Below are 17,770 nucleotides of genomic sequence, written 5' to 3' on the forward strand. Positions count from 1 at the left end.
CATAAAATCCCTTTCTGAGGTTGGTTCTGAAAGGGAACAAGAAGACTAGTTAAGGGTACTGGTGGCTGCAAAGCAGCATAGGATGGAGTCAGAAGGTTGGAAAGAGGACTGTGGAAGAACTGACAGCAAACCTTGCCTGGCTTTACAACTGCAGAAAGGATCATCATCCCTGACACTGATCTTCCCAAGGAGATATATGAAAAGTAAGGGTTAACTCTAAGTATGTCTGCATTTTCCACTTGCTGAATGGGTAATAATATCTTTATAGTTAATTTCATTTTTTTTCACAGTTTGACTCTTCAGGGCTCATTCATTTGCATAATATGGAATCTTGAACCCATATAGATATTCTACAAATCAATGCAAGTAATTCTCACACAAAATCAGCAGCTTTAATTTAAGCTCATCATTGTTTGCATAGAAATCTTTATGCACTCATCTGCTTGATTTTTTTAATCACTTAAAACCTCCAACAGTGACACACTAAGCATCTCCTCACTTAGCCATCTCCAAAATTTGAACTAAATACTGAAAAATAAGCACAATACATTCATACGCTAGATCATTTTCCAAATTGAGCTTCAAATGTATGCTTGATGTTCCAGCGGCTCCCAAGAATGATGCCTCTTGACTAAGGAAGACAAGTTGGATGACCATCCCAGGGCAGAGCTGAGTCAGCATTCTCAACAGTGACCCTGCTAACTGGGGTGATCAGGTCACTGCCAAACCAACTGCCTAGCTGAGTCCTTTAAAACCATTCAAATCCCCAGTTGAGAGTTGCAACATGCTAATCTGGCAAGATAATCTCTTCCTGAAATTGACTAGAATGAGAGCAAAGGTTACCTGCTTTTATCTGCTACTAGTAGCTAATATTTCTAATTAGGAGCTCTAACGGATTTGGTTCTAGATGAAAATCTTCCACCTGGGTAGAAAGAAACCTATTATAGAAATGGTTTCTAAAAAAAAAAAAAAAAAAAGAAAGAAATGGTTTCTTTCACCCTTCCTATATCAAGAAAGAAAGAAAGAAAAAAGAAAAGAAAAGAAAGAAAAGAAAAGAAAAGAAAAGAAAAGAAAAGAAAAAAGAAAGAGAGAGAGAGAGAAAGAAAGAAAGAATGAAAGAAAGAGAAAGAAAAGCTAAAAACAAAGTCATCACTTAACAAAAGGCAGAAGCTTGAACTGTAAGAAACTCCTGGGGACAGAGCCATGGGATTCATGTTCTTTGTCTAGTTCTTCTCTTGTCTTTAGATCACCACTGTGCTCTCTGATCCCCAAATGGACCATTAGACCTGAGGAATGAAATTATTAGAAAGTGAATCATATGAAACACAAAACTAACATTCACTGAAGTTCCCTGACACATTATTTTTCTATTTTATCTTTCAAATAGGCATCAACAAAATAATCCAATATTTCAGAGTGAGTTGGCCTATACTTCCACTTCTGAGAACTTTTGCTAGAGAGCAAAAAATAAAAGTAGGGGAGAGGGGGAGGGGGCAAAATAGCATAGGTGGTTAAGAGAACAGGCTCTAGCCTCAGACACCTAGTTTCCAATACCAGCTCTACCTCTCATTAGCTGGGTGACATTTGTACCTCAGCTTCTAATGATCACACCTAGCTCTGGATTGTTAAAAGGATTTAATGAGTTAATATGAGTAACACAAATAGGAAGCTCCCAACATAGGTTAGCTATCATCAAAGAAAAAGAATTTTAGCATACAGTACGGTAATATGTTTTAAAAAGATACTGTTGGGGCACCTGCGTGGCTCAGTCAGTCTATGGAGGCACCAATTCTTGGTTTTGGCTCAGGTCATGATCTCAAGAGATCTCAGATCAAGACCCAAGTTGGGCTTTGCGCTCAGCAGGGAGTTTGCTTATGTATTCTCTCTCTCCCTCTGCCTCTGCCTCTCCCCCCACTTGTACACTCTTTCTCTAAAACAAATATTTTTAAAAATGCTTTAAATTAAAATAAATAGATACTGTCAAAATTTCTAAATTGTGCTAAGGATAGTCTAAATAATCCTTCTTGGTCTACAGAGGCTGGAAACTTGCTCTGAGCTAATAAGCAGGGGTTTCACACAGAAGCTGGCCTCACATTTTCACTAAAGACCCCTGCCTAGGTCACACACATACCAGCCAACTGAGAGGGATGTCTGAGTAACTTCTAATCATTTTAATGTCAGAATGACCCAAAGTGACACCTGGGTGGCTCACCAGTTGAGTGTCTGCCTTTGGCTCAGGGCGTGATCCTGGGGTCCCAGGATCCAGTCCCCCACATTGGGTTCCCCACATCATGGAGCCTGCTTCTCCCTCTGCCTGTGTCTCTGCCTCCCTGTGTCTCTCGAGAATAAATAAATAAAATCTTAAAAAAAAAAAAAAAAAGAATGACTCAAAGTATGTTCAAAATAAAAATGCCACCTTGAATTTTTTTCCAAGTATGAAAACAAACCACATTCTTGGCAATTAACAATTCTGTTTTTATCAGGTTCTAAAGACACAAGTAAATAAATCAATTCTGGACTCTGTATACAGGAACCATTATTTGCCAAAATGGCCCCAAGGGTTATATCATGGTTTATGCAATACTCCAAAGGGCCAAAGATAGTAGTGAATTAATAGGATTAGGAGGCTATGAGGAAATGGCAAGCCCGAAATTTCAGCTTGGCCCTGATGGCATTTCACTCCATAATTCCTCAGGGAGGGCTACCCCAACTTCCTAATCTGGTGAAATCCCCCAATGACACCCTCTGCTGCATGGAATACCTTTCCTTCACAGAACATGTAGTGGGTGATCTGTCACTACCTAATTAATGTCATCTCTCCTACTTTTTTAAGATTTATTTATTTTAGAAAGAGAGAAAGCATGTGCATGTGTATGCGTGCGCGCGCACACACACACACACACACAGGGAGGGGGCAGAAGGAGAGGGAATGAATCTCAAGCTGGCTCCCCGCTGAGCAAGGAGCCTGATGCTGGCTGACCTCACCACCTTGAGATCATGACCTGAAGGAAATCAAGAGTTGGATGCTTAACCTACTGAGCCACCCAGGTGCCCTGTCATCTCCCCTATTTGACGCCATTCTTCACTAGAACAGGGAACCAGGAGTGCATTTGCTCCCCATAAGCCTCTGATCACCTAACACCATGAACTCTTGGCCTGTTTAGTTGCATCTAAGTGGTTTTGTTGATCAAGAAAATACAGAATGGGAAGAAAATAAAAACTGCCAATCATGTGTGACTCCCGGGATACCAAGGAGACTTGCTAAGTACCCACCTTCACCTTGCTTTCCTACTTATAGAATAGGGATAACCACTCCGGGCTCTCCCAACTTTAAACTCCAAAGTCACAATCTAATAAGCCTTCTGAGTGACACTCATGCAGAGTCCTGAGGGAACTCCTGAAGCATCTGTGGAAAATGACAGGAGAGAAAGAAGAGAGGGTAAGTGCAAGACTAGAATTGACGGAGGACCTGGACACTCAAAAAGATTTCTTCTGAAACGAACCTGGAGTTTGTCATACGCTAGCTGTAGACTCGGGGACAAAGGAAAACAATTATGAGAAGAATGGGAGTGCTGGACAGTGGATATTTAAATGCTTGGGAAGGGGAAGATAAAACTGACACAAAGATAGGAGGGAGCTAGCAACCAAGCGCCAGCTCTTAGGGATATCAGCAGTGCGTCCTACAGCCTTTGGGAGATGAACAAAAAGGTCAGGGAGGGGAAATGACATATCTCAGAACCAAAGGACAATTGATTATCAGGCTAAGAACAAAAGAGAAGTTAACCAGGGGAATATGCTGAAGAAATGATGATTATGAAGTCACTGGGGGAAGACTGAGAGACATTTTGGCTGTAATTCCAATGACTAGAATGACTAGAGTACGTGAAATGCTTTCAGATTGGGGAGATTTATTATTTTGGAAAAAAATAGCTCAAGGAAAAACAAAGGCAAAATTCCTGCCTCCTGTGAAGTAGTGCCACTAGGAGGACAAGGTTCAATTTCCATATTCTTTAAAAAAAGAAATGGTCCTTGAAAAGGACAGAGCAGTGATTTCTGAGGATACTTCCAGCTTTAGGGAAACTGAGCAGCATGCTGATGGTAAGATTAGGTTTCAGTTTTAGGTAGACATTTGAAATTAGCAGGAAACAAACAAACAAACAAAAAAGACAAAAAAGTAAAAGGAAAAACACTGAATTGGCAAGAAAACTACTTTTCTATGAAATGTATTAGACCAAAAGAAAAAAATGTTGGGGGTAATCTCTCTGAATTTACAAAATGTTTAGTTCACAGCAGGTTTCAGTTTGGACTTGAACGATTTGTAAATATTTACATAAAATTTAAAGATGGGCCAGAACTAGGTCACTGCCACTGACAAAACAAGAGCAATTTTTTGTCATTCCCAAGGACTTAGTGCTGCTTTGCCCAATGGGGCTCCAGCTAAGCCAGAAGTTTATCTTCTTTTCCCCTCAAATGCAAATTTTTACAACCAGCCTTGGCTTCTGATCTTTTAGTGCCTCTGGTAGGGTCCTATGTCACTGGAGCTTCTTTAACATTCAGTTAGGAAAAGCAGAGGAGGGACGCCTGGGTGGCTCAGCGGTTGAGCATCTGCCTTTGGCTCAGGGTGTGATCCCATGGTTCCCGGATCGAGTCCCACATCTGGCTTCCTGCATGGAGCCTGCTTCTCCCTCTGCCTATGTCTCTTCCTGCCTCTTTCTCTCTGTCTCTCATGAATAAACAAATAAAATCCTAAAAAAAAAAAAAAGGAAAAGCAGAGGAACAGGGAGGCAAATGCAGTTCTTGTTGTATACACACAGATTTTGACAAAGACGTTACATCCGGAATTGTTCTCTGTTCCTTGTATGTGAGAGCAGGAACCATGTCCTCTGTTTACTACGGTCCCCACCTCACACCTGGTCATTGACTTATGGCTGGACTGTGTAAGATAGGATGGGGAATAACCTTCAGATAGTCAAGAAAACACACTGCATCCAGATGAAATTCTTTGCAACATAAAATGAGAAAATGCCTCCTCTGTAGAGTGGGCACAATGCTTATTTCACAGGGCTGCTTTGAGGAGTCAATGAGATATAAGGGGTAAAGGAGGTAACTCTGTTCCTGGCATATAATGAGAGCTCAATAAATCACAGCTATTATTTTAGTGGGTGTTCTCCAATGTCAAATTCTCATGTAGGTCCTCAGGCATCACACAACCAAGTTACCCCGTCTGGTCAATAACAACTAAATAGAGCACAGGTTATTCAAAAGCAATGGGTTATTTACCTGCAAGAGGACTACATGGTGCCCATGGCATTAAGCATTTGGCCTTTCATGTCGCATTCTCTATCAAAAAGAAAGTTATCAATTCCTGAGCGGGACTCAGTGTTGATTTCAAATTCTGTTTTTCTTGCATCTTTCAACTTTTTGGAAAGCTATAACCATTTACTTGGTGGAGACTCATAAATCATCTATTATGTGCCAGGCCTTTAGAAAATAGCCAGATACAGAAATATTTTCTTAAAAGATTTTATTTATTTATTCATGAGAGACAGAAAGAGAGAGAGAGAGGCAGAGACATAGGTGGAGGGAGAAGCAGGCTCCTCGCAAGGAGCCCGATGCGGGACTCGATCCGGGATCCTGGGATCAGGACCTGAGCCAAAGGCAGACGCTCAACCGCTGAGCCATCCAGGCGTCCCCAGATACAGAAATATTAAAACAACACGATGTTTTAGCCAGTTCAGTGGTAGAAGACAGGCTGCCTGCAGGTCAGCTCTAGCTATTGTGCACATTCTTATTCAACATTCAAAAATGTTAAGCTGATATTTAAAATCAGAGATTCTACAGAAGAGTCCAGATACCCAGCTTCTCTTGGATAAATCCGACGACATGGTAACACAAAGCCAGCATTCCCTCCCATTCCTACCTGGCTTCAGGGGACAAGAAGAAGCTGAGACAAAGTAGCGGTTGCCTGCCCCTCTATGCTATGCCCTCCTCCTCACCAGGAGAGTGAAAAATGAAAATGAAGGGCTCTGACTTCAAGAATTATTCAGGATTTCAAGATGATTAACAACAGAAGATTCAACCAAGTGTGAGATCCTTCTGAGCAGGGGAGGAGGGTGCAACAGAGCAAGCACATGCCCACAAAGCTAGTCCCACACCACACTCCCTCAGCAAAACAGGAAGGGTATTTATTTCTCCAAGTATTCCGTCATTCATTCAGCAATGAAGCCTGCATTTACAACAAGCCAGATACCATACCCCCTGAAATCTGAGGTACAAAAGGTAGGGGAGTGAAAGCCCCACACAGCTGAGCTAGAGAGCCTCTAGGATCTCTCTCCTCCCTTGTTAAGGCTGGATCCAAACCAGAGACACTAAGCGTGAGTTAATCCAAGTAAAATTAAACCGCTCCCAACAATATAGATTGGCCTGAGCCCTTTTGTTGGCATCACAGGAGCCCCGATCATACATTCTGAGGAACAGCTCACAAGCACTAATGAATAAGTCCCGACGGCTGTGCAGACAGCGGGCCCAGAAGTGAAGGGCTGGCCTAGGAGAGATTTGAACATGAACCTGACCATCTGGCTCTCTGCGACTCACTTTGATCACAAAATGAATTGCAACAAATTGAAGAGCACATGGCTAGAGTTAATTGTCTCATCTGTAATCTGAACCTACTTTTAAGCAGTTATTATTACCCTCTATCAGGTGGAAACGTTTCCTACCATCACTGCAAAGTGCATTTCCTGATGAACTGTAATGGATCATTAAATTCCATATCTGAATAACAATACTTTGCACTTATGCAGTGCCTTTCATCCAGGGATTTCAAGGCAGTTTGCAAATAATTAAGCCCCTCACACAGCAGCCAGAGGTGAGCGACTGTGAGGGACTTGCCTGAAGACACTGAGTCAAAGGCATGATTCAACAGAAAGAGAATAAATGGTTTCCTCCCAGGCATTAGTGATACTGAAAAGTGAATTGGGGTGGGGGGGAGGAGGGGGTTGTTCGGATTCCCTCCCTCCCCGTCTGCCTCTGCCCTTCTTCTCTAGGGCAGATCCTGCCATGCAACCTACAAGGAGCAGAAAAGTAACAAACAAGGGTATTTATAATTTAGCTAGGAGTTCAGAAACACACGTATGAGGAGAATGCTTTTCCCTCTAATCCTGGCATATACAGAACGAACTGACATTTCAATCCACCTGCAGAATCGACAGATACCAGAGGAATTAACACACTTAAGATTACCAAATGTCAAGCCTAAACCCTTCCAAAATCCAAAAATGAAAATACTGCTCTGCATAAATAAAGTGTGTTCTAACAAAAGTACTTTATTCCATGGTGGCATATTCCATTTTGGGGGAACCCCCCCCCCCACACACACACTTCCGAATGGCATTCGAAGTTTCGGGAACAGCAAATAGGACAGAATTGGGCAATCGATGTATTTTCTGAACCAGAACACTGGAAGGGAAAAACCTCTCAGCCACCACAAGTTTTGCGGTGAAATTATAAACTCCTGAAAAACGGAATCTATAATGGAAACGCTGACAGACCTTTCACTGGAGCAGTTTGAGCGCAACACTGTAATTTAGCAATCTCTCTTACAGACTAAAGACTAATTCTAACAAGATGTCATTTTGACTCACGTTTATTACTACCTGCAAGAATGAAAAATGCCATTTACTCGGGAGCTGCCAGGGAACCAGGGTGGGGCAAATCTCACATCTGAAGCAAGACGCCCGCTGCCTCACCAAAATAGCCCTCTCCCCCACCATCCCCCCCAAAAGAGTGGCAGCCTTTCACGCTCAGCTCCCTTCATGTCAGCCAGGGCTTCGCAGCCCGACATGCCTTTCCTACATGCTACATTTTAATGATCTGAGCAAACCGTTATCAGAGTTAACATCTCTGATTTTACTCTTAAACAGACAAAAGCAAAAATATCTCATTAGGCATCATCTCCGCCAAGGTTCCCACTAGGCAGAAAAGGATCTTTATTCTAAAGTAATTGCCCTTTTGGAGTGAAAGCGGCTCAACAGATGCAATGTGCACACCGAGCGCCTCTGCAGCACCAGACGGTGAAGGTGCAACGCCAGGACCGCCGCGTCTCGCCACCCGCGGGCCCGCGGGGCGTCTGCGGCTCAGCACGGGGTGCGGGGGGGGGGGGTGCGGGGGGGCGCCCTCGTCCCTCCCCTTTCTCGGGGCCACGGCTCGCAGCGACCGCGGGGACCCGGCGCAAGAGCTTGCGAGGCGCGCCTTCTCCGGCCACAGACAAAACCATCCGGGCAGCGTCTACACCGGAACTTCCCCCCAAGTTGTCAAACTCGCCTACACGCCAGAGGGTGCTGGGGATACCCCGCGCGTCCCCAAGCCCCGAAGCCCAGGGGGCGCGGCCCCTTCGCAGGCAGCCGCTCGGCGCGCCTCCTCCCACGGCTCGAGGGCCCGCAAGCCGTCCGCCAGCCCGCGGTGGCCCAGATGCTCACTCGAGGCCCCTCCGCGGGCGGCCGGGGTAGCCGTGAGCGCCGCCCGCCGCCCTCTCCGGCCGAGCCCCCGCCCGAGGGCCGAGGGCCGAGGGCCACGGGGCCACCACGGGGCGCCCCGGCGTGGGGGGCGGGGGGGCGTCTCCGGGCAAACTCCTGCTCTAGGTGGAGCTTGCAGACCCAGGTGTGGGGACGAAGAAGAGGGCGTGTGCGCGTTGCACTCCGATTTCATGCACGCTCTCGGGGGGAGGAAGGTGCGGGGCTTCCCGGCCTGACGGGCGAGCCCCGGGCTGGAGCCGCCGGGGCGCAGTCGGACAGCGCGGCCGCCGGCCGGCGGGGAGTCCCACCCATTGCTCCGCGCGGTCCGCGCTGCGCCCCCCCCCCCGGCTTGCCTCTCCCCGGGACCCTAAACTTGGGCTTGGGGGCCGCGCCGGTCGCGGAGGTCCCGGTGCCCAACGGCGGCGCCTGACAGCTGAGCGCGAAGGCGCGGCGGCCGCAGTCCCTGCAGAGCAGCCCCGGGCGCGGACGCCGCGGGCAGGGAGAGGCCGCCGGGCCGGGCCGGGCTCCGGGGCCGGGGGCCGGGGGCCGGGCCGAGGGTCTGACAGCGGCTCCGGCTCGCGCGCCTCCCCCAGCCCGCCCTCCCCAGGCCTGACTTCTTACCCTCTGCTCCTCCTCCCCCTGCTGTTCCAAAACACCCGTCGACGCGAGCAAAATACAATGCCGCGTCGCCCGCCGTAAACAGCCCGGCGAGAGCGCACAGGCGGCGCGGCGCGGCGCGGCTCCCACCCCCTTCCCGTTCCTAGAAAATGCCATAAAAACGGGCAGGGCGCGCTCGGCGGGCGGCTGCGCGCCGGCGGCCGCGACTCCCCTCCGCGCGCGCTTTCCCCGCCGGCCCCGCGCCCCGCGCCCCCGCGCCCCCCGCACACTTGCCCCCGCCGCGCCGCCCCGCCCCGCCCCGCGCCGCGCCCGCCGGAGCCCGGGACCCGGCGCCGGGGACTCACCTCGCCCGAGAACTTTGCGTCCTTTTCCGCCTCCTCTTCCCAGCGTCTTCCCAGCCTGCGGCCGCCCCCCCGCCCCGAGGGAGCCGGCGCGGTGGGCGGTTCGGGGGTCACCGAAAGCTCACCGAGAGGACGCGCATCACATGGCAGCTGGTTCCCAGCCCCCGAGTGTGCCGGGGAGGGGGAGGGGAGGGGAAGGGTCGAGGGAGGCCGGGCGGCCGCGGAGTGGGCAGGCGGGGTGGCGAGGCGGCGGCGGGCGCTCACGTTCGCGCTGCTGCGGCCGCAGCCCGGGCGTGCACGGTCGCTGCTGCTGCTGCTGCTGCTGCTCCGGCGGCGGCGGCGGCGGCGGCTCGGCGCTGTTTGCTCCGCGCCGCGCGGCTCGCGCTCTCCCCGGAACGCCCACACTCTCAATCGCTACATTGTTGACATTCGGCGCTGACGTCACCCGCTCCCCATTCACAATAACTTTACGGGAGCCGGGCAGCGCACCTCCCCGGCCGCTGGGGCGCCGTACGCCCGGCGACTAGCGTAAGCCGCTCCGCGAATGGCGCTCCGGGGGCTGGGGCGGGGGCGGGGGCGGGGGCGGGGGCGGGGGCGCGCGCTCGGCCGGCTCGCGGGAGGGGGCGCGCCTCGGCCGCCGCTGCGCTCCCCGCTTTGTGCAGCCGCGCGCCGCGGACGACCCCCGGCTCCCGGCCGGCCTGAGCGCCTGGCTGGGGCCGGCCTTGTTCGGGACTCGCCAGGGCCCCCCGAAAGGCGACGGTGCGGGGGCGCTGCCGGCGGTAGGGGTGGCAGTGGCACGTGGGGAGGGCTGCAGAGCCCAGGGCCCCAGCGCGGGCAGAGGAACCGAGACCTGGGGCTCCTGGGTCGTCCGGCGTTTCCCAGGAGGGGCGGGAAAAGATGCTCCGCGGGCCCCCACCGAGCCGACCGGGCCCCCTCGTGAGTGGGGGCGGGGCAAGGAAGAGCAGCTTCCGACCCACCCGCTGCGCTGACGTTTGAAGGCTTCACCCCCGGGGCCTCCTGAGCGAGCCTGTAGGCCCCCACGACTTGTTCGAGAAGGGGCGAGAGCAATTGCGAAGTGTAAAGGAAGAGCCTGGCTCTGGGCCCCAGCCCCAACCCCTACTGTGTTCCAGCCTCTCCCCTGCCTCTGAGTCTGGAGGCTGCCTGGGTGTTGCTGCTTCAGGCCGTCGGTGGTGTGGCTGCCCCGTCAGAAGGAAGCTTGGTGGTGGCGAGGATTTTACAGAAAGTAATTAGGACTTAGACTGAACGAACATTTGCAATAAAAGAAGGTTGTGTTAGTGCAGTGCTGGTGCCTGCAACTTTACCCCTGCCAAGGCCGAGAAATTCTGCTGCGTTTCCCTGAACACCTATAACTTGGCCCCCTTGTGTACCGCCAGTATTCCATATTATTACATGTGGTGCTGATTTTTAATGAATATTATAAAACTTTGGCTCGCTCTACTGAGAGGAGGATCATAAATCCCCCCTGTAAAATGGGCACTGGCATATGCTGAGGAAGCAGTGAAGCATTGCCCTGGGAGTCTTGTGATACCAGCCAAAGTGGTATGCCCTGAGCCACCTTCTTTGGAGGGCAGAGTTTTAAAAGGCCCCATTTTGACCGTCTTGGTGGAAAGCTAAGAGATGGACCAAAGGAAGCTGAAAGGGGCCAAGCTAATTTTTCTGACCCCATTGTAGGGCCTGTCCGTGTGGTCTAGAACCACACGGAGAGTTTTTCTCTGCTAGCTTCTAAGGGTTTTCAGATGAAGAGAAGCCCCAGAGCTAGGAGGAAATCTCAGTCTCCTGACTTTGGGCTCTGGTGCCCCTTTGGACAAAACACCCTGCTTCTGAGGTCCCTGCGTGGCCCCCTGGCCGGGACTGAGAATACTGGTCTCTGGTCGGTTCTGGCGGGGCCAGTTCTTAGTCTTGTGGATGGTGATGTGTCTGCATTTTTCATCCCTGTAAGTAATCTGAGTGTCAGTGCGGTAACTTTGTGCATTTTCATAGCACCAGTCAGTGTTTTTCTAGAGCCAGGCTTGAGAAGAACCCTGTGAGGGTCATGCCAGTTCATTTCTTTTCAAGCAAGCCAGCTGTGAGGAATTGGGCACATTGGTGTGGGAGGTGGCAGTGGGGAGGGGAGGGCGCGGGAAGAGAGGGACACTACTGCGAGCTGATCTTGCCACCTTGCTTCTGATCCCAGATGGATACAACAAAGGCTATTAGGTCAGTTCAATTAGTCTACTTTGCCAAAGACTCAGACTGGAGTTTGCTTCATTTGAAATTATCATGTGTGAGATGGGACAGCAGTTAGAGATGAAAAAAACAAATGCAACTGTGATAGGTTGTATTACCTAGTCATTCAAGGTGGTTGGATTAGAACTAGTTGACCTCTAAAATCACATCCAGTACTGCAATCATGAGGCTCTGGGGCTATGAATAACACAAAACCATTGCCTTTGAGGAGCTTGAAGCCTAGTAAGGAGTTTGTTATTTCCTCTTCAATAGTTAGAAGTAGGTTACTTGAATTAAAGCCTATAAGATGTATTCAGCCTGGTGGCTCAGCGATTTAGTGCTGCCTTCAGCCCAGGGCATGATCCTGGAGACCCGGGATCCAGTCCCACATGGGACTCCCTGCATGGAGCCTGCTTCTCCCTCTGCCTGTGTCTTTGTCTCTTTCTCTCTCTCTCTCTCTCTCATGAATAAATAAATAAAATCTTTAAGAAAAAGAGTGTCCAATACTAATTTCATATAATTTTTTAAAAGATTTTTTTATTTGCTAAACCGCTGAACCATCCGGGCTGCCCCAGTATTGGTCAGTCTTAACTGTCCAATAACATGGATTAGGCTGTGGACAGCCTTAGTACCCTTTTAGTGACTGTTTGCTGGCCGTTCTCTGGGTTTATGGTGCTGCTCTGGGCACTCGAGGCATTTACAATGTGAAACAGGTGCAGGTTCTTCCCTCTGTATATTCATGGCAGTACCTTAGGTAGAGGTCACTTTATTTCCTGTATCTGCAACATTCAGCCTTTCCTGATATATATATTTTTCTGTATAATTACATATGTGCACTGATCCAGAATATGGGTTCATCTGTGATGCATTTCTAAGCAGGATATGATTTCCAAGGATAATAAATTTGTACCATAGCATTGAAGTCAGTAAACATTATTTCTATACATCTCCTTGATTTTTTAAAAATAAGTTAGGAAGAATTATTCGGGAAACAAAAAATGAGCAAAGGAAGAAGAAAGAAATGAACAGTTCACAAGTCCTTGATTTTCTTACTCTCCAGCACCCAATTAGAGGATCTGATGATGTTGAGAAGATATAATGGTTTCCCTTAGGCAGAACAGTAGGCAGAATTTTAAATGTGGTATCTTGAATAAGATATAGCAGGACGGGGCGCCTGAGTGGCTCAGTCTTTTAAGTGCCTGCCTTTGGCTCAGGTCGTGATCTGGGGAGCTCTGGGATTGAGCCTCAAGTCACACTCCTTGCTCAGTGGGGAGCCTGATTCTCCCTCTCCTCCCCACTTGTGCTCTCTCTCGATATCTCTGGCTCTCTCTCTCTCTCTGAAATAAAAAAATAAAATCTTAAAAAAAAAAAAAAGATATAGCAGGACAAAGTTAATGTTCAATGAGAGAGAACAGAGTAAGATGTTTAGAGGGGGAGAAGGCCAAAGCCAAGAGCAACAGATGTATTGAAGGAACTTCTGTTAGGAAGAATCTGAGTTCTACTCATTGGTCAAATTCCTTCAGAATTATGAGTAAGGTTTATTATTTCAAAATCTGATGTTTCAAGGTGGATCTAAACCATTAAATTTCAACTCAGCACTGCACAGGTGACACTTGGGAGAACTGATGAAATTTGAATAGGTTTGGTAATTTGTTCAATAATTTTTGAGCCCCCTATTATGTGGCATGCACTATTTTACAAGCTGGAATGGTGAATTCTTATTCTAGTGATGAGATGGGGATGGGAGAGGGAGAAAATGAGCTTGTGCGTGTGCATGTGTGTGTAATATATGATATACAAATATAACTATAGACAATAGTATATACAGTTAATATTATATAACATCAGGTTGTAAGTTATAATAATTGGAAGTGAAGAGTGTTGTAAAAACAAATAGAGTATGTAAAAGGGAGCTCAAGAGTGATAAGGATGGATCCATTCTTAGATAGGGTGGTTGGGACAAGGGAGGCGTCCCTGATGAGAATATTTGAGCAGAGATACAAATAAAGTGAGGGGGCAAGTTCTGAAGCTGTCTTGAGGAAGAGCTTTTCAGATATGGAGAAGAGCAAATACAAAGGCCCTAAGGTAGAGAGGACTTGGCATGTTCCAGGGCTAGCAAAGAGGCCACTATGCCTAATACAGAAGAATAGGAAGGGAAGTAGCAGGAGATGCTGCCAGAGGGATAGGCAGCAGGGTTATAATTTAGTGAAATGAGACGATATTTTGGGGAGTTTCTGTGGAGAAAGGGCATGATTGGCCCCTACTCATAAAAGATCATTCTGTTTGTGAAGTGGAAGGGGAGGAAAAGTGTGGAAGTACAGACTATTAGGAGGCTATTGAGGCTATTGAGATAGGCTAAGAGACAGGTGATGGTAATTTGGACTACAGTGATGACTATAAATGGAATTGAGATATATGTTCAAAGTAAATCAGACAGGACTTACTGATGATTCAGTTGTGGGATGTGAGAGACAGAGGAGTCAAAGGGAATTCTGAATTTGGGCGTGAACAACTGGTTATTGGAGACTTCCCCTAACAGAGATAGGGAAGGCTACAAGAAGAACAAGTATGGAGGGAAAGCTCAAGTTTTGGGGTTTGGATGTAGTAAAATTTAGATGCCTATCAGACATCGGATGTGGATGGAAAAGTTGAGTAGTCAATGAGATATGAGAACCTAGCCTTCAGGAGAGAGGTCTGGACTAGAGATAGAAATCTGTGTGTCATCAGCATAGAGAATCTGGGAACATGGGAAGAGAGAGAAGGGAAGGGAAGGGAAGGGAAGGGAAGGGAAGGGAAGGGAAGGGGTTTGAGGATTGAGACCCAACATTGAGTCCAACTTTTAGAGTTCAGTGGATGAAGAAGATGAAGATCTAGCCAAAGTGATTGAGAAACAGCAGCCAGTGAGGGAAAGGAGAGAGAGACTTGGAGTCAAGTGAAAGAGAATGTTTTGAGAATCAGGGAGTAATCAGTTATGTCAATGCTGCTGACTTTTCAACTTGGTACCCTGGAGGGTATTGGTGCCTTTGATAGAGGAGAGCAGTGGGGATCACCCCTGGCTGGAGTGGATTGGAGAGTGAGTGGGAGGAGGGGAAGTAGAGGCAGTAGATGGGGACCACTCCCTTGCTGTGCTGGGAAAGTGAAGATGGGGAAACAGGCAGAGGGCAATGGGAGCAGTGAGAGCTCATTGGAGGGAATAATCCAGGCAAAAGAAGCAACTGTTGATGCAGAGAGAGAGGGGAAAACTTCTGGAGGGAAATTCTTGAGTTGGGTGGGGCCCCTTGATCCTATCTAGGGGATTGAAAGGTGCTCAGGTAGCGGGGTGTGGGGAGGCTGGACTGTGGTGAGAAGGCTTGTCCCTGTGTCAGTGATTCTGTCCTTGATTCTGAGTAGACTCCAAAGCCAGATGATCAACTGATGATGGAGGGAAAAGTGTGGAAGGGGGAGGAAAGAGGAAAAATCTGGTCCTAGTACAAAGTGGTGTAGCAGGACTGCTGGGCAGCACAGAGGAAATTTGAGGGTCACTACTACAGCCTTTATAAACATGCCATTGTCAAGAAGAGTTATTTCTCATTGTATAAAATCTCGCACAGGTTTTGAAAAATAATCCATGTATTCCAAACTAGAGAGCAGTGTAATTTCCCAGAGTAACTGGGATCATGCAAAAATTTTACTCTGGCTATTGTCAAATTGGGCTTTCTTCTTTGTAACTACCCATTCCTCTTATTTGTCTCGTCTTTATCTCCCCCAAAGATCACCTCAGTTCTTTAGAAGGACTTCGGAAATGGTCCTTAAGAAGAAAGGATGTTCTTACATCACTAACTGTGGTAACTAGCCCAAGATCTGCTTCTACAATAAAGAATTGATGCCACTGTTATCTAAAAATATAAGTGAAAAAAATCATTATTTTTAAAAAGATTTTATTTATTTATTCATGAGAGACACAGAGAGAGAGGCAGAGAGAGAAGCAGGCTCCCTGTGAAGAGCCTGATGCAGGACTCCATCCCAGGACCCCAGGATCATGACCTGAGCCAAAGGCAGACAGACGCTCAACCACTAAGCCACCCAGATGCCCCTAAAATAATTCTTTAACATGCACAACTGAATATCTGTTGTGCTGATGAAAGATGAAAAATTGGAAAACTTTGGGTCCTATCCTCAATGAATTTTAAAAAAATCTAGGCAGTTAGTCAAAACTAATGTAAATGAAACAATTGACATATACGATCATTTTATAGTTAATTTATTTTATTATTTAATGTGTTACTTATAATTAATATTTAAAGTTATTTACATAGAAATTCTATTTATTGGAATTTAAGCTAACGTAAAAATTAAGAATGTACAGAAAGATTTTTTAAATACATGATAGTAAAAACAAAGTGGAAAAATTTAAATGCCTTACAGCAGAGAATTGGCTAAATTGTGGTTCATATGTAAAATGGAGTACCATAGATTCATCAAACATTACATCGAAGAAGTATATATATATTGGTATTTTAATGTTTTATTAGTACATTTTAAAAAACAATTTGTGAAACCGTATGACCCCAGAAGTGGAAAAACTATCTAAGCATGAAAAGAAAAAAAGTCTAGAAGGATATACAGTGTTAAAGTGGTTCTCTCAAGATGAAGAGCTTATGAGTGGTTTTCCTTTGTGCCTAACTGGTTTTTAAATTTTTTTTCTGTAGTATAAATGTATTACTTCTCTAATAAAGAAAGCCAATAAAAGTTATAAAATTCAAGACATGTGTAATTAAATTCTAATAAGAACTTAAGTGTTGTAGGTGTTAAGAGGGGGAAAAAATTTATGAGGGCTGGAGCAGCCAGGAAAGGTTTCAACCGAGAAGGTGGAATTTGAGTCAAATGTCAAGGCTGGGGAGGATTCAGAGAGGAGAAAAGGTGACTGGACATTCAACACATCTCTGCTCCAAGAAACTTGAACAAGTTTGGCTGTAGACAGAAGTAATCCAACAATTTCCAAATTACCGTGTGAAAGAAAGTCTTGATTTTATTCTAACAAAAATGTAGTTGTAATTGAATTGTTTTTCTCAACCCAGCTAATGTTTCTTTGAGGGGCACAGAAATTGAGTTCACTAGCTCTGTAACAATTTCTTCCTAAAATATATGACTATACTTAGAGTTTCTAATCTATTAAAAAAAACCCGAAACTTGTTTATGTGATAGAATTACGCAAGGGCATCCAACCTGAACATGTTGTGTTGGTCAGCACAGCTGTCCTGTCCTCACGTGTATACAGCAGGCACAGTGCCTGTGTGAACAGTGGGGATTTGGGCCTCACCTATCTTCATTTTTCCAAGATGCTTCCTACGTAGATCTCCCACGGCACCACGCACTGAGAAACTCGGTTCAGTGTGTTTCAGGTGGTAGGTGCGTGCGGAAACCCAGTGACTCATGCCTAGACTTGAATCAGGCCTTTGGTGATCTTGCAGATGGATGAAAACATCAAGGTGTACTCTTTGTTCCAGTATCGCTTCAGCACCCTCTGAATTCACAGCTTTGCCCAGATCTGTCGTCATTGCAGGCAAGATCCTTTTGATAGATTTCCTCCGTCTTCCCCTTCTGAAGCCAAGAAGACCGGTGTCAGGGAGGTGGTTTGGTATATAATGTGTTTTGGGATTGGTGCTAGGCCATGCTTCAGAGAAAAGACCTATTCCCAGACTTGAGGACCAATTCATGCTACCCAAAGTGGATGATGAATCAGAATGCTTGATTATTAATGTATTATACCCTAGTGGGTTATTTGCAGGATAGCATACTTCATTCTGGAGAGAGCTAAATGAACGCCAAAAATTCTTTTCTCTCAAAAGAGAAAAACTTTTTCAAATTTTCTTTTTCAAATTCAGTGATAGATTAAACATGTATCTTCATTTCTGACCTCATCTGTTACTGCTTCACCCATGGGTTCATTGCGATCATAGACAATGGATTTGAAAAATAACTCCTCTTGAAATACTTTACAACTTTTGGAAAAGTTGCCATAGTAATACACAGAACTCCCATATCACTTTCACCCATACACCCCAATTGTTAATATTTTAACACATTTGTATA

The 17,770-nt window shown here is 46.8% G+C and overlaps 1 protein-coding gene across 4 annotated transcripts in view; it reads right to left on the reverse strand.

Annotated features, from left to right (window-relative positions):
* The window catches only part of BACH2 (BTB domain and CNC homolog 2), a 358,938-nt gene extending 349,179 nt beyond the window's left edge, over positions 1–9,759 (reverse strand). For all 4 annotated transcript variants that reach the window (XM_049092371.1, XM_049092374.1, XM_049092370.1 and 1 more), the window contains exon 1: positions 9,476–9,759. The gene's annotated coding sequence lies outside the window, so the exon portion shown is untranslated. The remainder of the gene's footprint in view (positions 1–9,475) is intronic.
* Between the last annotated feature and the right edge of the window lie 8,011 nt (positions 9,760–17,770).

Source organism: Canis lupus, chromosome 12, assembly GCF_003254725.2.
Source record: "Canis lupus dingo isolate Sandy chromosome 12, ASM325472v2, whole genome shotgun sequence".
Lineage (NCBI taxonomy): Eukaryota > Metazoa > Chordata > Mammalia > Carnivora > Canidae > Canis > Canis lupus.